We start from the raw sequence: 10,788 nt of genomic DNA on the forward strand, positions 1-10,788 counted from the left end.
TGAAAGAACCATGAACTACATATTAGCTAACTTGATATGATAGTTTTAGTTCTAGGTCTGTCATAGAGCAGCTTTGTAACATTCAACAAGTCACAAAACTTTTTTTTGGTCTCAGATTCCTAATTCCTTAAATGAATAATATATCCCCTGCCACTCAAATGGCTCATGTGTGGATTAAGTAAGACAACACAATTTAAAATATGTAAAGCAGTTTACAAATGCAAATGTAGTTACTATTATTACCATAATTATTATAGGTTTTTATATCAGTCTTTATTTTTTTTAATTTTAAATGAGAGAATGTAGAATGGTCATACTTACAGATATACACAAACACGCACCTTAATTAGGCAGTGGGAAAGAAAATGTAGTACAATTTGTTTTTACTTTTTCTATTACTGAAGCTCTGCTTTGCTCATTACCCTTCCATTACTTTCCCTTCATTTTCCTCCCATGGGGCAAATGAAGATAAGCTCCTGTTGATAGTTCATGAATTTCAAGTTATATACCCAGGAGCAGGGCATTTTCGATGGAATGTTCCCAGTGTCAGAACTTCCTGCCACTTGTGCTTCCAGAGAGAACCCTGTGTAAACCTTCAGGCTAATATGTAAATCTGTTTTTGTTACTTTAAACAGAAGACTTGTGGGTATTTCAAAACAGATCTGCATTAAATAAATATTTATTCAACATTACAGATGTTAGAAGTAAGAGACTTTCCCAGGGACAAATAAAGTGAGTGAGACAGCATGGATGGAGACTACATTTCCAAGTGTCTGGCCCTGAACAAGTGTCCACCAGGCAAAGCATAATGGAAAGGATTATCTCACTGTAAAAAGAACATGTGTGTGTGCAAAGAGAGAGGCATTGCAGTACAGCCCTAAAATGCTTATGGCTGTTTTCTCAAAGTATTGGGATTTCAATTGGCCTTTACATTCTTCTTTATATCTTTACACAGTTACAATGATTTCACAATTAGTATGCAACTTGTATAAACACTATATTAAGAAACTATTTTACAGTTAAAAATTAGTGCTATTTCAATAAAATTCAATATCCTCACAATAAATAGTTTTATTGATTTATAAAAGCTATTATACACACAGTTTAAAAAATAATTAAAAGTGGGAAATTATTATATGGGATCTACATAGTCTCTAGCTTATAAAATATTCTACAGGCATACCTCATAGATATTGCAGGTTTGGTTACAGATGATTATAATAAAGTGAAGATCACAATAAAGTAAATACCACAATAAAGCAAATCATATTATTTTTGGTTCCTCAATGCATATAAGAGTTATGTTTAGACTATGCTGTAGTCTATTAAGTGTACAATACTACTATGTGTAAAAAGATATATACAGGGGTGCCTGGGTGGCTCCGTCGGTTGAGCATCCGACTTCGGCTCAGGTCATGATCTCACGGTTCGTGGGTTCGAGCCCTACATCGGGCTCTGTGCTGACAGCTCAGAGCCTGGAGGCTGCTTCAGATTCTGTGTCTCCCTCTCTCTCTACCCTTCTCCCACTCGCACTCTGTCTGCCTCTCTCAAAAATAAATAAAAATTTAAAAAGTTTTTTAAAAATAAATAAAAAAATAAAAAGATATATACATATACATATACATATACATATACATATACATATACCTATACATATACATATACATATATATGTATATCATCTGAGCTTTTAGTGAGTCACAATCTTTTTTCTGGTGAAGTATCTTGCCTTGATGTTGGCTACGGTGGCTGTGGCGATTTCTGAAAATAAGACAACAGTAAAGTTTGTAGCATGAATTAACTCCCTTTTCTTGAAGGGTGTACATTTTATTAGAAACCTTAAATACTCTTCAGACATAATACAATGTCTTCAGGAAAGGCTCTCATGTGCTCTCTAGTGTAAACTGACATTTTTGGATTAGGGGCAAGGAGAGGGATAGCATGAAAAATGAGTGCTTAGTTTGCCAAAAAGATCCCCTCATGAATGCTCTTTAGCTAGCTTATCAGATTTTTCCATAGCTTCTTCAACGTGACCTACCATATAGAAGGGCTGTTCTGGGAGACGGTCATATTTACCTGCTAAAATCTGTTAGAATCCTTTGATGGTCTCCTTCATACTCTCCTTCATAGGTATCACCTTCCCCATGTGATCTATGAAAACCTCAGCAATCTGGAATGGCTGACACAAGAAAGGCTGTATTTTTCTGTGCATGGGATACAGTCAACTTGTCTTCCTCAGAAAGTTCATCCATACCCAGGGTGGCAATGATGTCCTAGAGGGATTTTTAGTCCTATAAGACCTTTGGTACCCCATAGGCAACATCATGATACTCATTTCCAACAATGTTGGGATCCAGGATTCCAGAGGTGGAATCCAAAGGATCCACAGCTGGATAGACACCCAACTCAACAATAGCATGGGACAATACAGTGGTAGCATCCAAATGGGCAGGGGGAAGGGTCAGTAAAATCATCAGCAGGTACAGAGGTAATAGATCCCTTCCTGGTGGTGGTGATTCTTTCCTCCATGGTACCCATATCAGTAGCCAGGGTAGGCTGACAGCCCACAGCAGGAGAAATTCTGCCCAATAAAGCAGACAGCTCAGACCCAGCCTGGGTGAAGTGAAAGATGTTACCTATAAATAGCAGTACATCTTGACCCTCTTGGTCTCTGAGTATTCAACAATAGTCAGTCCATCCAGAGTTACCTTGTAATGAGCACTAGGTGGTTTCTTCATTTGACCATACACCAGTGCTACCTTGGGGGTAGCATCTTTTAAGGTGATAACACCAGACTCAATCACTCATAGTTTGTCATTGCCTTCATATGTCCTCTCACAAATACCAGAGTATTTGTGACAAACACAGAGTAACTACCATGGGCTTTGACGACATTGTCAATTAACTCCATGATCAGTACTGTCTGGCACACTCCAGCACCAATAAAGAACCCCGTTTTTCCTCCTTTGGCATAGGGATCCAGCAAATCCACAACCCTGATAGCAGTAACCAGAATTTCTTGTTCAAAACTCATCTCCATGAACTCAGGAGTCTCAGCATGAATAGGTGCAAACTTGATGGGGCCTCCCTCATCAATGGTTTCTCCGATGACATTCATGATTCTGCCCAAGGTCTCAAAACCAACAGGAATTTTTACTGGTGCACCACAATACAGGACTTTCTGGCCTCTAACTAAGCCTTCTGTACCCTCCATGGCAATAGTCCTTACAGTGCTCTCACCCAAATGCTGAACCACCTCCAAAACCAACCCTGTCTCTCTGCCTTTCACTTCCAGTACATTTAGGATGGGTGGTAGTCTCTCATCAAACTGAAAACCTACCACTGCACTGATGACCATCAGCATATCCCCAGTGGCAGTTCCTGCCTTCAGGGAAGGAGATGTTTAGGCAGCGTAGTCTCTGGCAAGCTGGAGTGCTACCAGGGTGGCCTGCAGTAAGACCTAGGTTTGGCATAGCAGTGTGGAGGGGCCAAGTCCCCACAGGGCCCTGGAGGCCAAGGTAGAGGCAACACAACCTACAGAACCCAACATGGCAGATCGTGGAGTGGACTCTAGTTTTTCTCCTCACAAATAGTTTCTCTGTAGCAGGACATGCTGTTGATAGCATTTTACCCACAGTAGAACTTCTTACAAAATTGGAGTCAATTGTCTCAAACCCTGCCACTCCTTTATCAACTAATAAGATTTAGAAATCTTTTGTTATCATTTCAACAATATTCACAGTATCTTTACCAAGAATACTTTCCACCTCAAGAAACCATTTCCTTTGTTTATCCATAAGAAGTAACTTCTCATACATGAAAATTTTATCATGAGATTATAGCAATTCAGTCACAATCTTCAGGCTCCACTTCGAATTCTAGTTCTTTTGCTATTTCCACCACAGTGGAGTTATTTCCTCCATGGAAGTCTTGAGCCCCTCAGAGTCCTCCATGAGGATTAGAATCACCTTCCTCCAGACTCCTGTTAATGTTAATATTTGGCCTCTTTCCATGAATCACAAGTGCTTTTAATGGCATCTAGAATGGTAGATCCTTTCCAAAATATTTTCAATTTATTTTGCCCAGATCTATCAGCAGAATCACTATCTATTGAAGCCACAGCCTTACAAAATGTCTTTCTTAAATAATAAGACTTGAAAGTTACTCCTTGATCCATGAGCTACAGATTGAATGTTGTGTTAGGCATGAAAACAATACATACATGTCATTGTGCATATCCATCAGAGCTCTTGGGTAACCAGGTACATTGTCATTGAGTAGAAATATTTTGAAATAGATTATTTTTGTTTTTAGCAGTAGGTTCCAACAATGGGCTTAAAATATTCAGTAAATCATGTTGTAAAGGGATGTGTTGTCATCCAGGCTTTGTTTTTCCATTTCTAGAGCACAGGCATAGTAGCTTTAGCGTAATTCTTAGGCCCTAGAGTTTTCAGAATGGTAAATGAGCATTGGCTTCAACTTAAAGTCACCAGCTGTATTAGCCCTTCATAAGAGTATCTTTGAAGCCAGGCACTGACTTCTGCTCTCCATCTCTGAAATTCCTAGATGGCATTTTTTTTTTCCCATATACGGCTCTCTTTTCTGACCAACCTCTGCTACTTTCAAACTTTTCTTCTGTAGCTTTTTCACCTCTCTCAGACTTCATAGAGTTGAAGAGTGTTAGGGCCTTGCTCTGGATTAGGCTTTGGCTTAAGGGGATGTTGTGGCTGATTCGATCCTTTATCCAGACCACTCAAATTTTCTCCATATCAGCAATAAGGTTGTTTTGCTTTCTTGTCATTCATTTGTTCACTGAAGTAACACTTCTGATTTCCTTCAATAACTTTTCCTTTGCTTTTCCAACTTGGCTGTTTGCTGTAAGACACCTACATTTTGGCTGATCTCAGCTTTTAACATGCCTTCCTTACTAAGATTAATTAATTCTAACTTTTAATTTAAAGTGAGAGATGTACAACTCCTTCCTTTTAGTTGAACACTTAGAGGCCATTTGGCCTAACTTTGATATTATTGTGTCTCAGGGAATAGAGAGGCCTAAGGTCAGGGAGAGAAATAGGAGAACAGCCAGTAAGTGGAGCAGTCAGACACACAGAAATTTTAGTGATTAAGTTTGCAGCATTATTTGGGTGTAGTTTATGGCACCTGAAAACAATTACAACAGAAACATCAGAGAGAGGAGATCTAACATGGCTGAGAAGTAGGGGGACTTGAAGTTCCCTCATCCCTCAAACACAGCAGTCTAGAGGCTAGAGGACTTTGAATTCTAGGAGTCCAGGTTGCAGAATGACAGAGACATCTCCAGAGGTCCATGGGGACAACCTGGCAGGCCATAGGTGTGTGATTGCAAACTGGGAGAGATAAAATGGTCAGTGTAGGTATGGAGGGAAGGGATCCCCTTTTGCGGAGAGACAAAGGGAAGAGAGAGAGGCTGAGGAAGTGTATGACTATATTTGGACAAGAGAAAAACATGAACCAGGGATCATTAAAAAAACAAAAACAAAAACAAAAACAAAAACAGAAAGATGGAATTACTAACCACGGGGCTTTCTCCAGACTGGGGTTGGCTGCCCTGTTCTCGCACCTGGGGAGGAGGGGCGCCAGCCCCATGCTTGGTAACTAGTTCAGAGGAGCAGTCCACAGTGGGAGAAAGCAATCCCCTCCCTTGAGTGCTGTGGAAAAAAGGCACATAGCTGTTCAAATGACAAAGGACCCACCCTGCGCCCACCAGCCAGAGGCCATTTACTGGTGGAGCACAGCAGCACTTCCCTGGAACCAGGGCGCACAGAGCAGGACCCTCTAAGACAGTGGGGTTTAAATCCCAGCCAAGCCCCAGGGAGGCGAGGGAGTCAGCAGAGTGGGACAAACTGACTCATTCCTGCCTGCATGGCACTGTAAGGAGAACCTTCAGTGGAGCAGAGTGGCACTTCCCTGGAATCAGGGCACATGGAGCAGGACCCTTTAGGATATCTGGGTTTGAATCCCAGACAAGCCCCGGGGAGTCGCAGGACACTGTGGAGTGGGAAAACAAACAGACAAAAAAAAATGGCCCACTTGCGCCCACGCAGCACTATGAGGACTGTCTGAAGAGAATGGTTTGGGACACCCTGTCTGGGGAGGAGAGACTTGGGATGTCACCATTTTTCTCCCCATCGCCAACAAGGTGGGGCCTCAGTGAAAGGACAGTGGGTTCACAGTGGAGACGGGACTTGCCTACATAAAACCATGCCCCTCCATGCCTGGTAACTGCCTATCTATGGAGAGTGACCCTGACCAACCAGACAGCCCCTCCTCCAGACCAGCACTGCCACCCATTCCAAGGCACCCAGTGGTTTTCATTTTCTGATGTAATTCTTCAACAATTCTTTATATATATATTCTTCCTTTTCTCCTTCTTGTTTCTTCCCTTCTCTAGTCTGGTTATTCTGGTTGTTGGCTTGTTTAAGCAGACATATTTAATCTATTCTCTTTATACCTGTTGTATATCTCCTTTATTTTCTTCTCTCTCTCTGGATTAAGCCATATAGATTCTCTGTCTGGTCAATTTTCTTTTCTTTCCTTTTTCTCCACCCCTGTCATTTCTCTCTTTGTATGAGATAAGTCCTGTTCCACCACCACCACCACTTCCCTCTCATTGTCTTTTTTTCTTGTTTTAATTTTTGTTTTCCAGAGCTGCTTCAATGAACAAATCAAAGCACACCTGGTGGAGGGTCCAAAACCTCATTAAGAGTAGGGAGATAAAGCAACCAGAGTCACAACAACAGAGAGCATGTAACACACTCCAAAATACACCTCCTGAAGGGCCAGGCCATGGACAGTGTATGACCCCTCTTTAATATAGTAGTGCTCGCAGGTGCAAGGCACATAACAAGCTCATAAAACACATAAGGGACAGAAAACTAGCCAAAATGATGAAACAGAAGAATTATTAAAAGAAATTCCAGAAAGAAGTGATAGCTCTATAATTGCTCCAAACAGATATAAACAATATATCTGATCAAGAATTTAGAACAATAGTCATAAGATTAATTGCTGGTTTTGAAAAAAGCGTAGAAGACAGCAGAGAATCTATTGCCGCAGAGATCAAGGAACTATAAAATAGTCATGACAAATTAAAAAATGATGCACATGAGGTGCAAAATAAACTAGATGCGGTGACAGGGAGGATAGAAGTGGCAGAGGAGAGAATAAGTGAAATACAAGATACAATTATGGAAAAAGATAAAGCTGAGAAAAAGAGAGATAAAAAAAATTCTAGACCATGAGGAGAGAATTAGAGAACTAACTGATTCAATGAAATGTAATAATATCCATATCATAGGAGTTCCAGAAGAAGAAGAGAGAAAGAAAGAAAGGGGCAGAAGGTGTACTTGAACAAATCATAGCTGAGAACGTCCCCAATATAGGGAGGGAAACAGACATTGGAATCCAGGAGGAACAGAGAACTCCCTTCAGACATAACAGGAATCAATCTTCTGTATGACATATAGTGAAACTGGCAAAATACAAAGATAAAGAGAGAATTCTGAAAGCATCTAGGGACAAATGGGCCTTGACCTACAAGGGTTGACACATAAAGGTAGTAGCAGACCTATCTACTGAAACTTGGCAGGCCAGAAGAGAGTGGGAGAAAATATTCAATGTGCTGAATAGGAAAAATATGCAGCCAAGAATCCTTTATCCACCAAGGCTGTCATTCACAATAGAAGGAGAGATAAAGGTTTTCCCAGAAAAATAATAACTGAAGGAATTTATCACCAATAAACCAGCCCTACAAGAAATCCTAAGGAGGACTCTATGAGTAGAATGTTGCAAAGACTACAAAGGACCAGCGACATGAAACCCATAGATAACACATGACAGATAAGCATGAAACCCATAGATAACACAATGACACTAAGTCCATATCTTTCAATAATAACACTGAATGTAAATGGACTAAATGCTCCAATCAAAAGACACAGGGTATCAGAATGAATTAAAAAAAACAAAAAACAAAACAAAAACAAAAAAACCAAGACCTATCTATTTGCTGTGTATAAGAGACCCATTTTAGATCTCAGGATACCTGCAGATTGAAAGTGAGGGGATGGGGAAGTCAAAAGAAAGCTGGCGTAGCCACACTTATATCAGACAAACTAGATTTTACTCTAAAGGCTGTAACAAGAGATGAAGAAGGGCATCATAATATCATAATATCACAATTACAGGGTCTATCCATCAAGAAGAGCTAACAATTATAAATGTTTATGCACTGAAAATGGAAGCATCCAAATATATAAAACAATTAATCACGAACATAAGCAATCTTATTGGTAAGATTGTGATAATTATAGGGGACTTTAATACTCCACTTACAATAATGGACAGATTATCTAGACAGAAAATCAATAAAGAAAAAATGACCCTGAATGATACACTGGGCCAAATGGACTGGACTGATATATTCAGAACTTTTCATCCAAAAGCAGCAGAATACACATTATTCTCGAGTGTACATGGAACATTCTCCAAGATAGATCACATACAGAATCACAAAACAGCCCTCAATAAATATAAAAGAATTGAGATCATACCATGCACATTTTCAGATCACAATGCTATGAAACTTGAAATCAACCACAGGAAAAAGTTTGGAAAACCTCCAAATGCATGGAGGGTAAAGAACATCCTACTAAAGAATGAATGGGTCAACCAGGCAATTCAAGAAGAAATTAAAAAATATATGCAAACAAATGAAAAAGAAACCACGTCTCTTTTGGGATGCAGCAAAGAGAGTCCTAAGAGGAAAATACATTGCAATCCAGGCCTATCTCAAGAAACAAGAAAAATCCCAAATACAAAATCTAACAGCATACCTAAGGAAGTAGAAGCAGAATAGCAAAGAAACCCCAAGCCCAGCAGAAGAAGAGAAATAATAAAGATTAGAGCAGAAATAAACAATAAGGAATACCCCCCCCAAAAAACAGTAGAATACATCAATGAAACTAAGAGCTGTTTTTTTGAAAAAATAAACAAAATTAATAAACCCCTAGCCAGACTTCCCAAAAAGAAAAGAGAGAGGATCTAAATAGAAAAAATCATGAATGAAATTAGAGTTATCACAACCAACCCCTCAGAAATACAAACAATTTTCAGAAAATACTAAGAAAAATTATATGTCAACTGGACAACCTGGAAGAAATGGACAAATTCCTAGACACCCACACACTACCAAAAGTCAAACGGGAATAAATAGAAAATTTGAACAGACCCATAACTAGTGAAGAAATTGAAGTCATTTATCAAAAATCTCCCAACAAATAAGAGTTCTGGGCCAGATGACTTCCCAGGGAATTCTACCAGACATTTAAAGCACAGTTAATCCCCATCCTTCTCAAGCTGGTCCAAAAAAATAGAAATGGAAGGAAAGCTTTCGACTCATTCTATGAAGCCAGCATTACCTTGGTTGCAAACCATACAGAGACCCTACAAAAAGGAAAATTACAGGCCAATATCCCTGATGAATATGGATGCAAAATTCTCAAGAAAATACTAGCCAATCGAATTCAACAGCATATAAAAATAATTATTCCTGATGATCATGTGGGATTCATTCCTAGGCTGCAGGCCTGGTTCAATATTTGCAAATCAATCAATGTGATACATCACATTAATAAAAGAAAGGATAAGAACCATATGATCCTGTCAATAGATGCAGAAAGATAATTTGACAAAATACAGCATTCTTTCTTAACCCTCAAGAAAGTCGGGACAGAAAGAACATACCTAAACATATAAAAGCCATATATGAAAAGCCCACAGCTAGTATCATCCTCAATGGGGAAAAACTGAGAGCTTTCTCCCTGAGATCAGGAACATGACAGGGATGTCTACTCTCACCACTGCCGTTTAACATAATGTTGTGAGTCCTAGCGTCTGGAATCAGACAACAAAATGAAATCAAAGGCATCAAAATTGGCAAAGAAGCCAAACTTTCACTTTTCACAGACAACATGATACTCTACATGGAAAACCCAGAAGACCCCACCAAAAAGCTGCTAGAACTGATAATGAATTCAGCAGTCTCAGGATACAAAATCAGTATACAAAAACCAGTTGCATTTCTATATACCAATAATGAAGCAACAGAAAGAGAAATAAAGAAGTCAGTCCCATTTACAATTGCACCAAGAACCATAAAATACCTAGGAATAAACGTAACCAAAGATGTAAAAGATCTGTATGCTGAAAACTATAGGAAACTAATGAAGGAAATTGCAGAAGATACAAAGAAAAGGAAAAACATTCCATGCTCAAGTATTAGAAGAATAAATATTGTTAAAATGTCAATACTACCCAAAGCTATCTACACATTCAATACAATCCCAATCAAAATTGCACTGGCATTCTTCTCAAAGCTAGAACAAACAATCCTAAAATTTGTATTGAACCACAAAAGACCCTGAATAGCCAACATAATAATGAAGAAGAAAACCAAAATGGGAGGCATCACAATCCCAGACTTTAGCCTCTACTACAGAGCTGTAATCATCAAAACAGTATGGTATTGGCACAAAAACAGACACATAGACCAATGGAATAGAATAGAGAACCCAGAATGGGACCCACAAATATATGGCCAACTAATCTTTGACAAAGCAGGAAAGACTATCCAATGGAAAAAAAGACAGTCTCTTTAGCAAATGGTGCTGTGAGAACTGGACTGCAACATGCAGAATAATGAAACTGGACAACTTTCTCACCCCGTTCACAAAAATAAGCTCAAAATGG

At 39.2% G+C, this 10,788-nt stretch overlaps 1 pseudogene; it reads right to left on the minus strand.

The window, feature by feature from the left end:
• Positions 1-1,978: 1,978 nt before the first annotated feature.
• Positions 1,979-3,550, minus strand: LOC102962786 (annotated as a pseudogene).
• Between the last annotated feature and the right edge of the window lie 7,238 nt (positions 3,551-10,788).

The sequence above is a fragment of the Panthera tigris genome, chromosome C2 (genome assembly GCF_018350195.1).
Source record: "Panthera tigris isolate Pti1 chromosome C2, P.tigris_Pti1_mat1.1, whole genome shotgun sequence".
Classification (NCBI taxonomy): domain Eukaryota; kingdom Metazoa; phylum Chordata; class Mammalia; order Carnivora; family Felidae; genus Panthera; species Panthera tigris.